Source organism: Chelonoidis abingdonii, chromosome 10 (genome assembly GCF_003597395.2).
Source record: "Chelonoidis abingdonii isolate Lonesome George chromosome 10, CheloAbing_2.0, whole genome shotgun sequence".
In the NCBI taxonomy this organism is placed as follows: Eukaryota; Metazoa; Chordata; order Testudines; family Testudinidae; genus Chelonoidis; species Chelonoidis abingdonii.
The window spans coordinates 45,871,593-45,888,507 of NC_133778.1; positions in this window are offsets into that span (position 1 = coordinate 45,871,593).

Here is a 16,915-nt window from a genome sequence, read left to right on the forward strand (position 1 = left end):
GTCTGGGTAGATCAGGGGCGGGCAAACTATGGCCTGCAGGCCACATCCAGCCCACAGGACTGTCCTGCTTGGCCCCCGAGCTCCTGGCCTGGTAGGCTAGCCCCAGCTCCACCCCTGCTGTTCCCCCTCCCCCGCAGCCTCAGCTTGCATGCCCCGCAGCCGGTGCAATGCTCTGGGCAGTGGGGCTGTGAGCTCCTGGGGCAGTGCAGCTGCACAGCGCGACCTGACCCGGTGCTCTGTGCTGCATGATGGCGGTGGCGGCAGCATGGACTGCCTCTAGCTGGGCGGCGCAGCTGTAGTGCAGGCCAGCCACCGGTGCTTAAGGCAGCGCAGTAAGGAGGCAGGGAGCAGGGGGGGTTGGATAGAGAGCAGGGGAGTTTGGGGTAGTGGTCGGGGATAGGAGTGAGGGGGAAACGGGGGGTTGAATGCGGGTAGGAGTCCCGGGGGGCAGTCAGGAAGGAAGGAGGGGGTTGGATGGGGCAGGGGTCCCTGGAGGGCCATCAGGAATGAGAGGAGGGGTTGAGTGGGGCGGCAGCAGTCTGCGGGCAGTCAGGGGACAGGGATCAGGGGTGTGTGGATGGGGCAGGGATCCCAAAGGGGCCATCAGGGAACAGGGGGTTGGATGGGGCAGGAGTCTTGGGAGAGGGGCAGATAGGAGATGGGGGCTTGGCCACAACCCCCTCTCCTAACCGGCCCTCCATACAATTTACAAAACCCGATGTGGCCCTCAGGCCAAAATGTTTGCCCGCCCCTGGTATAGATCCTGCTAGTGCACACTAAATCTTGCCTACTGCACTTTACCGTAGGCCTGTAATTCCCAAGTGAACATTTACTGTGCACCAGCAGGGTCTGCATGGACAAATTAATACCCAACATATTAGTGCACTTTAGGAATTCCCCCCACCCAAGAGTGCAATACCCCGCTGTGCAGGCAGCCCCAAGACAACAAGGCAGCAACACAAGTAACCACTACAGTTACAGAAAAAAGCTAAATAATGGGAAGAAAATAAATTATGTGAGTAGAACGGTTAGTACAAAGAAAGGGCAGGCAAAATGTGTTCAGCAGGCACCTTCCAGCCTAATGTGTCCTATGTTCCCTTCTTCCTAATTTTAAAATTTCCACAAAGCTTCAGTTCTTTGCAAACCATTGGGGAAGGGGCAGTATTCAATTTTGGATACCCACATTTTCTCTTAACTAGAATCATTGTCTGTGGAAAACTGTACTTCTGGGAAAGATGCTAGAGTGCTAGAAATGATGATTAAATTGCACATTAAGATAATTCCTGGAAGTACTACTTTCTTGAGGCTGTCCTTCCAGGAATGGCAATAACAGCATCACTGCTCTGTCAGTGTTTTAGGTGTATCCACAAGCGGACATAGGAGATAAGTATTTTAGTACTGCTTATTTTCAGTTACTTCAGGTGGTTCATTGGTGTCTATATTCAGGGACTTGTTATTTTAAAAAGCTAGCTAACACAATGTAAAACAACCCATTGATGCTGAATAATACCTATTGTTTTGCAATAAACTGAAGCCATTTTTTTAATGCAGGTAACATTTTTATGTGTTTCCATTACTGATTTTGTGCCATTAGAGAAGCAGTGAATCTTTAAAGAGAAACTTCCTACAGCTAAAAAAGACATTAAGGGGGGAAAAAGGCTAGGAGCCATAGTGACAGGTACAACTAAGGCTATATCCTTCGGTTCCCTGGAAACCAGTCAAACACTATCTCATCTTGCAATGGTTGTGTCTGATCCTCTGCTTCAGACATCCTCCTAATAACGGCAACTACAGAGGTGACTCTCGGCAAATAAGGGCTTGCAGCAACTGGACATCCATCATATTTCTCCAGAGCAACATTAGACCACCCTAATGGGTACTCCCGTCTTCATTATGATATTAATTCTCTAAATTTCCGAAGTGATTTCATTTGTAAAATGACAAAGGCTGGCTGCTCAGGAGACAAACTGTTTTCATCCCCCTCCTGCATGCTTACAAAGGCTCACTCGTTTTAGTCTTTGGGGGAAAAGAAATTTGATAGCATCAGATCTCTTGTGATACACAAGGCTGCCTAACAGCTACACCACCTGCCAGCACTGCATGCCTGACCATTCAGCCTGAAGATTTCTAAAGCAATGGTTGATGAGTGGAACATAGATGTTTGTCCGGGGGAAAAAAAAAATTATGCAGAGAGAAAACGGAGGCTGTATAAAATTCTCAGCATGAAAGTAAGGCAGGATTGAGGGTAAGGGTGAGGTCAGAGCCAAGGCTGGAAACTGAATCAATCTGAACAAGAGTGGTTTGGTTAGACTAGGTAAAAGCATGATTTTTGCCCCCTTGTGTATAAAAACCTTTGTTATGGCTACAAATTCAGTGACAGCCAACCAAGCAAACCTTCAACAAGGAGGCAATTCTTTTCACACCTCCTTATACTTCAGCCCCCTGGGATTTAAAAAAAAAAAATCAGTAAAGTCTATGATAACGTCAGTGCTTGCCCCAGATAGTAACTAAAATGTCTCTCTGACAATGATGAGGACTTAGCAGGTTCCTCTAAGGAAGCAGAGCAGTAATCAGTAGTAAACCAGCCAGTGACTATATCTAGGAGTAATAAAAACCAAGAAACATCTAATACATTGAAATCTGAACAAGACACCATCATCACTGGGCACCTTCCTGTTGTAGACAACCACCTCAAAACAACAACAACCGTACTTGAGCTGATTTTCTTATGACAGAGGTTAGTTTAAAACTGTTGCCTTCCCTGGAGTTCTGATTCACACTGGGGCACATGAGAGAAGAAACAGGCCCACCAGCACAATTCTCATGCACATAGAAGATCAACTTCATTAAGCAACGAATTTTAGTTGGTTCCTTGGTTGCTTACTTACAATTTCACTCTATTAACTGATTTGTTTCAACTCCAACAGGCCCTTTCTTTTGTGCCACCTACTACACATAGTCTGTTTTAGCTAACCGTCCTTCCTGCATTCAGTAGTTCCACAGTTCCTAGAGCTAGGTGTTATTAACTAAGGGCCTGTTCCTGTAATGTAATCTACACACATGGGATACACATTCTTCAGTGGGAGTGTGGTGGGTGAATTGTTTGGCAGGACTGGAGCCTAAAATTGCATATAGATACCTACTTTGCACCCCCACTACCGGCTATGCACACATAAATCTCTAAAATGTATATGGTTAGACAGGTGGCTATCTAGCTACACGGAGGTGCACATCTGATAGATTGCACACAAAGTAATGTCTATAATTTTGGGGCCTGAGTCAAAATTCACAGGAGTCTTTCTGTTGACTTTGCTGGGCTTTGGCTCAGACCCTTACTCATAATCAGGCCCTTCATTATTAAATTAGAAAGCGATATTCACAGAGTGGCTCAAATTCCATAAACGTGGGCACCTATTATAAAAGCCTATTTAATAAAGTTGCGAACTAAGCTCTATAGTTTTAATAAACACATCCCTTGTATGGCATAGAGGTTGGAGCAGTTTCAGGTTCTTCCCAATGCCTCCACTGATTTGTTGCCTGTCCTTGGCCAAATCACTTAGTGCCAGATGTTTAATGGTATTTAGGTACCTGAAGATAGAGAGAGGCTCCTGGTGGGTTTTTCAAAAGCTCCTGAGTCCCTAACGCCCATTGATTTCACTAAGACTTAGGTAACCTTACTAGGAGCCTATCTGCATCTTAGTGCCAGATTTTTAAAGGTGGGTAGCTGTATAACAATGCAGATAGGCTCCTAGTAAGATTACCTAAGTCTTAGTGAAATTAGTGGGCATTAGGGAATTAGGGACTTTTGAAAAACCCACCAGGAGCTCTCTCTATCTTCAGGCACCTAAATACCTTTAAAAATCTAGACCTTCTCTCTCACTCACCTAAGGGCCTTATACTTTAGTTTTCTCAACCTATAATTTCTGCTTACCTATTTTTCAGAGGTGTGGTGAGATTTAACACAGTTTTTAGCTTCTCTGATGCAGAGCAGTGTGGTACACTGTATTACTATTGTTGTAGCATATCTGGGGGGAAAAAGGTTAAGTGTCTAAAGATCCACTTTAAGAAACACATTTTTGTTATAATAAATAGTTCATCTTCATATATGTGTTTAGCATAAATAAATTCAGGGAGCATCCTCCAAGGAACTATGTTAATTTGTTTAATGCCTTTAGAGCCCAATATATAAGATGCCATATCATTATACATATATTTACCAGACACCTACCTGTTCATTAGATGAAGTGCCTGGAAGTGTGTAGGCTACTAGGTTTTCCACCAAGGCATTGTTCCTGGACCCCACTTGAGGACTCCAGCCTCAGCTTCTAGCTAGATGATCTCAGATACACTTGAAGTTGCACTCTTAGCTGACTGCTTTCAATCGTTTCTCTTTTTGCTTTTCTGCTACTCTGTCCCTACCAGTGAGTCCTGATTAATATAAGGGATTATCTACACATGGAGTTATTCAGGAATAGTTGTTCATGAATAACACCATGTGTAGATAAGTCCTAAGTGAAATGAGAATGTGATTACAAGAAGATAGATGGAATCCTGCATTTCCAAGAGGGTAACATATGCCTTCCGTCTGAGGGATCAGAGTCTTTATTTAAAAAAAAAGTCCTATTTTCACAGGCAACCAAAATTTCTCACTATATTTGCGGGATTTCCCATTCAGGTTATAGGGAATGCAGCAAATACTGACAGTTACTAGTATTGAATCCTGTCAGGTGCTGAGAGCTTGTGCAGAGCTGTGGTCCCACAACTTCCATTGACATAAATGGGAGCTGAGGCTGTTCACTACCTCACACAGGGCTTCGCACACTTCAGGTTCAAGCCCTAATTTTTAATGGCTCTCACTGTAAAATAATGTATGTATTTTGCACATGGAGTCAATAAATTTATGTGGGCTTAAAGCTAATTCCTAGTAATTCTAAACACTTTCGTGATTTTTGCATATGATGGACTGAATTCAGCCCCGGTATAAGCATGTTCACCATGACTGCTTATCCCAGATCTGAATTTGCCCCTATATGCTAGGCTTATAATACTGTTAACAAGAATCCCAACCACCAAAATAAACTGATAGCAGTTAAAGCATTAGTTGTATGTTTCCCCACTGTCATATAAATGTAAAAGTGTTTGCTTGGTGTAGATTAATGGGAAGATGGTCTTTCTTTCCATATAAACTTACGTTTTCTAACATGTAGTGTTCCACTCCATCTTAAAGAGTGTAATAGTACTGTAGTTTCCTGCTTTAAATGACTCCATTACCAATGTTGTCAATGAAAACTCTGTTTACCATAAATCCAATAGTTGTATTTTCAGTCTAGAAACTACAGATCCTGGCTCAGATCTTCACACCCAGTTGGGTGAGCCAGTATAAATTCAACCCCCCAGTGGACACTTTATTTTCTCTCTTCCATGGCTGCCTTCTGCAGAGAGCCAAAAAGATGTTGAGACTTCACCCTCATAAATCTTGTTCCCGTGGACATCAGTCTGCCTGATTCATTAGGACCAGAAAGTTGCCCTTTCTTAAGCACTTTGAATGTTCCAAATTAATCTCGTTCAGAACTGGAGTAACTGGTGCTTTCTGCAGAGAATGGCTGCCCTCTTAATGCTGGAGGAAATTAGCCTCCTGGGTATAATTTTAGGACCTGTAGTAGATTTTTACATGCCTGCATTTAGGGGATTGGGTAAAATCCTCAATGCCACTCTATCCTCTGTGCTTCCCTCTGATGGTGCTCAGGGCAACGGGAAAGCTGTCTTAAGCAGCCAGCAGGAGATTCCTCTTGTGAAAGAGAATCCCAAGGGGCTTTAAGCACAGTAGCTGGGCAGGAAAGAAGCTGTAACATACTGGGGGGAAGTGAAGTGATCCCTAGATGAGCCATTACTGCCTGTGCAAGATCAACCTGAGACTGATCTAACTTGAACGGTCTGCCTCCAGACTCAGGGAGGGAGACAGGTGGAAAGGTGGTGCAAGCCATATGCATAATCAAGGAGGCTGCCATAACTTAAAGCAGTTCCGTGGGATGTGTCAAAAACACCTGGGGCCATTTCAACCCTGGAGCAACTCAGAATTGTTAGGACACAAATGTGGCTCAAAGTCACCTACCCCTGACCATGTTTCCCGGAGGCACTGCACAGAATCTGACCCATGGCCTGCTCACAAATATTGCACAAGCAGAAAAAAAGCTGTTTTCTGTTTTCGTTCCTTGTCAGATCAAACCAATACCTATACACCAATACACCTATCTTAAGGAGTTTTTTTTATTGATGACTCTCTCCCTGCCTGTAAAAATGTAATATTTTTTACAGTTACCACCCAGGTAAAAAGACTTCACTGTGGAAATAGAAGCAGCATTACCAGATAAGAAAATATACAAAGGAATTGACCTAAACCAAGGTTTTTAAAACAGTGTACATTGTTTCCAAACCTTGACAAATGGTCACTTTGGCTTGGAATGTCTTTGTTGTTGTGACTTATCCTCTAATTGTCTTACCCTGTTCCCCAGGGTTATGGTTGTACTAGTATGTTAAATTATAATACTGGATGACTAGTTTGCTAGTTTGATCTGGTCTTCACTGTGTTGCTGTAGTAGGTTCCCAAATAGCCCAGTGGAGCTCTGTGAATAGTTTCAAAGTTTATTCAACATATACTTTATTTTGAATTCAGTAGAACAGCAGCAACACTAGAAGGATGCCATGACATCAATGGACTTGGCTGTGTGCATGGACTGATAAATGAAATTATTCTGGGACTTCTTGTTGCAAGGACTCAGCTTGGGTATTTCAGATCTAATTAATGAAAGCTCAGTAAAGCTAACTTTACTCAGGTATTAAATTTCTTTAATTAGCCATCCAAACTATAATATTCTTCAATATACTATTAAAAACACCCTTTTTCTGTTGAATACAGAAAAGATACTAAGTTGAATTGTTCCTTGCTCTTCTAATGGTTATGCAAAATGTGTATGTAGGCATTTATCACACAGTAAGCAGGTGCCCCCAGTAATAGCAAGTTTGTGACTGTATAACTTTTATATCTAACTGAAATGCTCTACCGTCGCCTCAGCAGTTTTTACAGATTTCAAGAGAACCTTGGCTGTGGACCTCATGCTTGTTAACAGAATCTTCAGCAGAAAGGAGAAAAGCGATGTCAGTGCAGGCAGTGGACTGGATAGCTCTGGCCTGCCGCTGAATGATGTATGGTCTTCCAGCAGCTGGGGAAAAATAGCTTAACAGAGAGAAATATTAGGGTTGCATTGCATATTCTTGTGCAATATAGGCCTTGAATCTCAAATACCCCACAACTTGCATGTATTTCAGCACAACAGTCCTCAGAGTGCATTATATAAATCTGAATTCCAGGCAGAACCATGCAGACTTGAAAACCCTCCTTCTCTGAACTCTATTATTTATAAGATTAAAACCCCAGAGCTTTAAAATGGCAGGTTTACTGGCAAGTACAATGTACGTTTCATTCTGAATGGACAAAAGCCTTTGAGCTTATGTGAGTATGCACAGAAACCTTCCTGCTTGCCCTCAGTGCTAGCATATGTACTAGTGGAGGCCACCATTTCCTCCAGGGGTGCAAAACAAGTGTCCTGTAGGGAGCTCCACTTGTACCACTAATAAGACCCTATTGGAGAAGAGCTCTTTCCTTATACAGGGTAGGTATATGACCTTCCTTCAGAACTGAGTCAGCAGCAGAACTACTCACAGGAAATACTACCTGTAGCTAATACTTTATCCATTCAGTATAGCCCTTGTGTTTCTATGCAAAATATCCACAAGCAGATGCTGAACTTTACAGATATGCTCAGTATTCAAAACTGTTCTGGGCTGCTCACAAACTACTTATCTGACTATATTGTCAACTATTTGCTATTCATGGTGTATGATTAGTCCCTTATGTCACATATCATTAGTTTTGCTTCCAGACTGGATGTGTGAACTGAAATTTGTATAAACAAGAGGAGACAAAGAGATTTTAGGATGGCCATGCAAACATTTCTGGTCCATAGCTTTGCCTAAACATGTTCACATAAGTATTTGCAAGACTTTCTACAAATATTCTTGCAACTAACAAACTGCCATATTTGCTCAGATGTATTGAGAAGCTGGGTTTTCATGATAGATGCTTTTTTACATTTATAAACTCTATTAAAAAGCACAAATATGTCTTTCTATTGTATATTCCAGATCAATCTAAAACTCTTTATTATAGAAATTTTATCTCTCCTGCCATGTGATCTCAGGAGCCAGTTATTTAAGAAGCAACAGAAAGAACCAGGCTGTATTCCTAAATTTTTAGATGTTGAAAGCACTCCATCTTCTGTGTTTGGCTGTTAAAGGCTATACTCTGTGAGCCAGAAGAAAAAGGAATAGAAGTTATAGTATCAGAGGAATTTCTGACAAAGCAGTTTAAAGATTCAGAGTCAGTCTTCCAAAGTGTCAAATGTCTTTCAGATGTGTTAATGGCAGTGAAATATAGTCAGCAACCTTTAAGAAAGGAAGGTTTGTACAGCTGCTTACCATTGCTACATCTGCACGTAAAAATTTCCTCCCCTGTTCTCAAATCACAGACGAGGGAGGAAAACAGGATCCTTTACTGGAAGAAGAGTTATGTTAGCCTCTTTGACTTACACTGCAGCAAGAACTTTGAAAAGTTGTTGACCACATGTGCTAATCACATCCCCTTGAAATTTGAGAGTTAGCTCAGACACTCTTTGCACAGGAAGAAACTGTGTCCAACAGAGAGACACTTGGGGGGGTGTGGGGAATAAAAAAATGTTGTATAGGCCCATCCTTAGCAAATGTGTTTTAGATAAGATGATGATTGGGCCAGTGTAAGAGATATAATTGCAAGGGACAAAGGAAGAGTGTCTGGTTTTTGTAAGGCAAAAATCAAAGACCCAATTAATCAAAGATCCACATGCATCCGACGAAAGCTCATGCTCCAATACGTCTATTAGTCTATAAGGTGCCACAGGACTCTTTGCTGCTTTTACAGATCCAGACTAACATGGCTACCCCTCTGATAATTAAGCTCTTGTATCTGTTACTACCCACAAATAAGAACACTACTAAGTGTTCCCAACCCCTCCAGCAAGTGTCCTAACTTCCCTTCTCTTCCTGATCATTAAAAGAAGGAAAAGGTCCCAACAAAAATCCTAGGGCTGATAAGGTAGGTACAAGGCTTCACTTTTTACTCACACTGCTTCTTGTTACTGTTTTTCACCTCCCTGTTGTCTAGCTCAGTGGTAAGCTCTCTGGCTGTAAAGCACCTAGTACATTGTTGATGCCATATAAAGAATAAAAATACCACGGTCAAAAGAAATTACTTCCCAATTTATCAAAGTTTAACAAGCTGTAAGCATTGTCTCCAATTAAATTACCCTCTATTTAGCACCTAGGTATAGCCCAAAGATATTTCATGTTATATCAGCCAGTATTAATTATTATTATTTTTATTGAACATGCTTTTAAGGCATCTATCCCCCCAAAGCTTGACAAATGTTACATAGTTTAGAATAAGAGCAAATATAATTTTCCAGCTATGTGGCACAAATTTTCTGTAGTACTGTTGTGACAAAGTGGACCTACAAGTTTACTGGAATTGTGAACTCAACTGTCAAGAGTATGTAAAAGTTCACAAGATGTTACAATAACATATAACAACAAGTGTTGATGGGAAAATGTATGAAAGGGAGACAGAATGACTAAATTAGTTGAAACAAAAAGGCCAAGTTGATATGATTCAAGGACTGTGCTGAATTTATGTTTGTTAACAGTAGGATATGTGGAGCCGGAAGTTAATAAAACAAAATTGGTATGGCAGATATTAAGCCTAATAGATGGACAAAATAATAAGGGCACAGGTTATTTCAATGCATCACTCCCTTTTTGGGTTCGTAGAAGAAAAGGACAAAAGAACAAAATAAGAACAGATGGAGGTTACTAGAGTGAGCTTCACCATCATAGCTGCCACCCCCTCCAATTCCTGGGACCCCAGGCCGTCATCATCCTGATTCTAAAAAGTGCCCTTATCAAAACAGGCCAGAAAAAGAGGGATGCAGACACTATCACCACCTCTACCATCTTCAGCTGGACTCCTGGGATGACAGTTATTACCATCTTTAATGACATCTAAGAGACTGTCAAACACGTTTTTTTCCTTCTAAAACTCTCTCCGGCTAAAGAGAAATGGAGCAAGAAATGTTGTTACGATGAAAGCCTTATTTAATACTTTGCATTTCAAATGTTTTAACTGTTTTTCTTCTTTTCTGTATCTTTAATAAAAAGGTTAAGATGATGTTTAATAATGTGTTTGGCATAGTGCTAAGCAGGCTGAGGTCTCTGTATACCAAATCCTGGACCTTGTTTAACACTGTTTAATGTTGGACAGTGACTGGACAGTAATACCTTTGGCCCATTTATTTAATATAAATTAATACAACAGTACTCTCGCCCAACTTCCAGGTATCAGTATAACCCTAAAGAACAGAGATGGAGACAACCCAGCAAGGATTCCAGAGCCTGCAATTACTAGAAAACATAGACAAATTATAATATTAATTATTATTAATTTATTTGTATTGCAATGGTACTTAGAATCCCCAACCAGGTCAGGACCCCAGAACACTGGATGCTGCCCATACATATAGAAAAAGACAAGAGGTTACAGTTTTAAAGATAAGACTAACAGGTGGGTGAAATGGACAAGTGGAAGGGCTGACCAAAGTACTGTAATTAGGACATGTTTTGCACAGACTAACTATGTATAACCCCCTTTCCTTCCTGGGTTACTCAGGAGCAGGAAACACTCACCTGGGTGCCTGATATTGTTGACAATAAAAGGGATCCTGAGAATGCCCATGGTGATGATGGATATGTGGGAATCCTCTATCCACTCCTCTGCTGCAGTCCTTTTACTTATAAAAGAAATTAATTTTAGCGGTGCCTGAAACTGGCTGGGCCCTGAACACACTCACTGGCGTGCCCTGGGAGCCTCCACGAGTAAAAATGAGCAAATCTATGCAATGGGTCTAATTCAGAAGTACCAATTATAAACAATATACAACCAATAGCCACTTAGATTGGAGTTAATACACCTTTACTTAGAAAAACACGACCTAACAGACTGAGATTAATTAAAATGTCACAACCACTTTAAATCAGCAGGGGGCACTTCAATAAATCAATTAATAGTTGCTAGTTGCAGTAGTAAATGAAACTTAACCACCTTACATTTACACCGGCACTATTTACCCCACCCCGAAATGTTCACTCCTCTGAAATTCAGAGTTCTAGATGATTGCTTGCATGGGCGTACTTGAAGATTGGAGACTCTGTTAGTCTGGTAAAGAAGTCCAGCCCAGGCAACAAGGGGCAGAGCAATTCTAACTTGGGCTCATTCCAAGCTGTACAACTCCTCTGAAGATGGGAGTTGTTATAACCAGAGGTCATTAACCTTGCAACTTGCTTAGACAGTAAGAACACTTTGTCTCTTCATAGACTCAGGGAATCACCTTAAAGTCCCTTTGCATTCCTCTTTCTCCTGCAAGCACTTTCTCAGACAACAAAGGCGGTGGTTACTCATACTGCCTTCACTGCAGGCCTGCCTCAGTCATTTCTGCATCCGGCCACAGTCAATGCTATGCCTCCAATGAAGCCCAGCTGCAGTCTCTGTGGCTTTCTGCCTGGGCAAAGGTCCAGCAGTTTCTCAGCAGAAGCTTCTGTCTTTCCAGCAGCTGCTTAGCAGCACTTTCTGGCTTGGACAGAGCTCCACAAAGCATTCTCAGATCTCCAACAAGGATCTCATCTTCCCTCCAAGATGGCAGCCACTGCATGCTCTTTCTGCATCACCTAGAAATGGAAGTCTCTCCAAGGCATCATGGGAGTTGTGATCTCCAAGGCTGGATTGCAGCATTCAGGTTCTTCCTGACTTGAACACACCCAGTTCAGTTTAGAAGCTCCTCTAGTGGAGAATGCCTACACATGTGCACAATTAGTATGTATACAATTCTATGTGGGTGTGTTGTTTAGTTTTGATCGGTAGCTGCAATGTAAGCTTTCAACTAGGATTACCACCTTTGAAATGCAAAAAAACTCCACCACCCCCCGCCCTACAAGGCAAGCCTGCCACAACTCCAGCATCCAACCACAAGGCAACTCTGCAATCCTCCCCTTCAATAACCACTTATAGTATCTAGAGGGATCCCACATACAGATAAGATTGATAACATCACATGTCTCCTCACTCTCACCTAACTCAAACCCTCTCTCCCAAGCACGCAGTGCACTTGCGTGTTGGTGGACTGATAGATGCTGTATTTTCAACAGTTTTGATCTAAAGAAAAGGGGGTGGATTAAATTATTCTTCTGGGAACAGGCAAATCCTTAAGAAAACCCGCCAGGCTGGTCAAATACCAGCCAGGCGGTAAAACGACTTTCAACCTGCCAGGCCATTATCAACTGGCTGGCAAATTTTGTTGGAATCATGGTAGAAGTGATTCTTAAAGAGGGATTTCAAGGTGGGTAGGCCAATGACTTCGTAGATTTTTTAGTTTTCAGGATAATTTTTCCATGCATACCAAGGTTGTATGGGAGAAAGCATGGAGGTGCTTGTGGGAGAAGAGGAGTAACACGTGATAAAGGTTGGCTTTATTGGCATGGCAATGACATAAAATAAAACAGCTGACAAGTTGGTGGGACTAGCTTTTGAAGGAGCTTGAAGGTAAGTATAAGAAGTTTGTGTGTGATATAGAGCAGTAGTGGGAACCAACAGCTACTCAAAGAAGGGGGTATATAGTCTGAATGTGTTTGCAATGTGTCCAATTTGGGGATTGAATATATTCCTAGTAGGAATTAATTCCAGAAGTACTATCCCACTACCTATAGCCTTGCAGCATCGGGGAGTTTGCAAGTGGTTTGGAGGATAGGATTAAAAATTCAAAACTATCTGGACAAACTAGAGAAATGGTCTGAAGTAAATAGGATAAAATTCAATAAGGACAGATGCAAAGTACTCCATTTAGGAAGGAACAATCAGTTGCAGACATACAAAATGGGAAATGACTGCTGAGGAATAAATACTCCAGAACAGGATCTTGTGCTGGGCGGGGGGTCATAGTAGATCACTAGCTAAATATGAGTCAGCAGTGTAACACTGTTGTCAAAAAAGCAAACATCATTTTGGGATGTATTAGCAGGAATGTTGTAAGCAAGACATGAGAAGTAATTCTTCCGCACTACTCCAGGCTGATTAGACCTCAACTGGAGTATTATGTCCAGTTCTAGGTTCCTCCTTTCAGGAAAGATGTGGACAAATTGGAGAAAGTTCAGAGAAGAGTGACAAAAATGATTAAAGGTCTAGAATACATGACCTGTGACGAAAGATTGAAAATATTGGGGTTTTTTAGTCTGGAGAAGAGAGACTGAGGATGGACATGATAACAGTTTTCAAGTACATAAAAGATTGTTAAAAGGAGGAGGGAGAAACATTATTCTCCTTAACCTCTGAGGATAGGACAAGAAGCAATGGGCTTAAACTGCAGCAAGGGCAGTTTAAATTGGATATTAGGAAAAACTTCCTAACTGTCAGGATGGTTAAGCACTGGAATAAATTGCCCAGGGAGGTTGTGGAATCTCCCTTATTGGAGATTTTTAAGAGCAGGTTAGACAAACACCTGTCAGGGATAGTCTGGATAATATTTAGTCCTGCACTGAGTGCAGGGGACTGGACTAGGCGAGTTATGTACTAGGATAATATGCTCGGATATGTGTAGATAGATAAGTGCTAGATCTGTTCTTGGGAGACGATCTTTTCAGCGTGTCAGTAAATCTATGGTGTTTTAATTTGTGTTAAAAGCTATGCAGACACTGTTTGAGAGTGGGTGTTATGGTGACACCCTTATCAAGGTGGAGGCAGAATTTAATAGAAATAAACTGATAGTATAACAGAAAGGGGAATGGTTTAATGCTTCTGCAAGATATTAACTATGTGGATCCAATCATATGGCAGGGCAAAGGATTATGTGTGATAGTGAGAAATATTAAGGGTCAGATCTCCAGCAGGTTAGGGAATCTATGAAGTTCACTGCCTGTAAACTATTTCAAGTATAATCCACTGAATATTTTGTTTGGTGTTAGACGTATACTAGGTAACAATTTGAGTGTATTGTACATTTTACCACGTTTGTATCTGATTCTTTTCCACCAGAGACCCTAAGGTCTTTTTTCCACTTTGCCTTGGATGAAAGTAGGGGTTGTGTAGCAGATTAGCATTTAGCCAGTGGGAACTATGGTTAATGAAGAGTGAGCATCTACCTGCTTTGGAGATGACACTCTCAAAGAGGGAAGTGGTGGCATCAAATACATCCAGCCTGCTCTGGCTCCAAACTGAAAGGGAAATAAACTTGCTCTCAAGCTGATCTCTTATTAGCATCCTGGAAAAGGAGCCAATCTTCAGTTCCTCATGGGAAGTTCTAAAACAGTGATGGAGCTTGTTGAGATATACTTATTGTCTTCCACTAAATTTCCTGTGAACCACACCTGGGAGGTGCAGAAGAGAATGCTCCAGTAATGTCCTTTGAGAGCCACTTAACATTAAACACATTTCAGCCCTAACTCAGAAGGGTTTCATCTTTTCAGTTTGCTATCTCAAAGACAAGCTCAGTATCCCAGACTCCTATTCTACTTTAAAGCCACACTGGACAGACCATTTCCACATTCAGGGCTTTGAATATTGTTAGCATTAGCAAACAATGTAACCTATCTTTGAGCCTCCAACTGACTCCTGTTTAGAAGCCTTTTTGGCTTGTTTTCATAACCACTCTTACTTTTCAGAGATAAGAGCATAAGAATGGTCAGACCAAAGGTCCATCCAGCCCAGTATCCTGTCTGCTGATAGTGGTCAATGCCAGGTGCCCCAGAGGGAGTAAAGCTAACAGGCAATGATCAAGTGATCTCTCTCCTGACATCCATCTGTACCCTTTTAGAAACAGAGGCTAGGGAACCATTCTTTACCCTTCCTGGCTAATAGCCATTAATAGACTTAACCTCCATGAATTTATCTAGTTCTCTTTTAAACGCTGTTATAGTCCTAGCCTTTCACAAACTCCTCAGGCAAGGAAGTTCCACAAGTTGGACGTGCGCGTTGTCGTGAGAAGAACTTCCTTTTTATTTGTTTTAACCTGCTGCCATTATGTCATTTGGTGGCCCCTAGTCTAATATTATGGGAAAAGTAAATAACTGTTCGTGTCTCACTTCTCTCACTCACCACTCATGATTTTATGATACCTCTATTCATATCCCCTTTAGTCTCCTCTTTTTTCAAAGCTGAAAGTCCTATCCTCTTTACTCTCTTCTCATTATGGGAGCTGTTCCAAACTTCTAATCATTTAGTTGCCCTTCACCCAACTTTTTCTAATGCTGGTTATATTTTTTTTGAGATGAGGAGACCACATCTGTACACAGTATTCGAAGATGTGGGGAGTACATGCATCATTTATATAAGGGCACAAGATACTGCTCCAGCTTATTCTCTATCCCTTTTATCCCTTCTTTCCATCCTGTTTGCTTTTTGACTGCGGCTGCACACTGCCTGGATGTCTTCAGAGAACTATCACGATGACTCCAAGATCTCTTTCCTGATTGGTTATAGCTAAATTAGCCCCATCATATTGTATGTTATAGTTGGGGTTATTTTCCTGATGTGCATTACTTTACATTATCACATTACCATTTCATTTGCCGTTTTGTTGCCCAGTCACTTAGTTTTGTGAGATCTTTTTGAAGTTCTTCACGATCTGCTTCAGTCTTAACTATCTTGAGCAGTTTAGTATCATCTGCAAACTTTGACACCTCACTGTTTACTCCTTTTTCCAGATCATTTATGAATACGTTGAATAGGATCAGTCCTAGGACTGACCCGTGGGGAACACCACTAGTTATCCCTCTCCATTCTGAGAATTTGCTATTTATTCCTACCCTTTGTTCCCTGTTAAAAGACAGTTCTCAATCCGTGAAAGGATCTTCCCTCTTATCCCATGACAACTTATTTACATAACAGCCTTTCACGAGGGACCTTGTCAAAGGCTTTCTGGAAATCTAAGTACACTATGTCCACTGGATTCCCCTTGTCCACGTTTGTTGACCCCTTCAAAGAACTCTAATAGATTTCCTTTTACAGAAACCATGTTGACTTTTGCCCAACAATTTATGTTCTTCTATGTGTCTGACAATTTTATTCTTTACGATTGTTTCAACTAATTTGCCCGGTACTGATGTTAGACTTACCAGTCTGTAATTGCCGGGATCACCTCTAGAGCCCTTTTTAAATATTGGCGTTATATGAGCTATCTTCCAGTCCTTGGGTAGAGAAGCTGATTTAAAGGACAAGTTACAAACCATAGTTAATAGTTCTGCAATTTCACATTTGAGTTCTTTCTGAACTCTTGGATGAATGCCATCTGGTCTGTTAATCAATCAGCAGATCAGAAATTTACTGTTTCATTTCTATGTGCTTTATATTTCCAGCTACAAACTAAAGTATAACAATACTATAAGAGAGTGGAATACACTTCAGAAACAAAAGCAAACTGTGCTCAGAATGGAAACAAAGGTGTTGCAGGATAAACATTAAAATTGATAATAGTAAGGTCAGCACTGGCCAGATCCAGGACATGGTAAATTCAACTCAACACAATGGAGAAAAAGATTAGCTTTGAGAATAAAATTAAATACTGGGAGGCTGATTGTTGGCTAGTGCCAAGAAGCATACTACTCAAGGGTTGTGTGTGTGTGTATTTGCACACAGATGTATGGACAAAGAGGACCTTTGCACTCCTCCTTTCCTGGGGCCACTATGTCCATCGCTAACCCTCTGGTGTAAATTAGAGGGCTGCTTTAA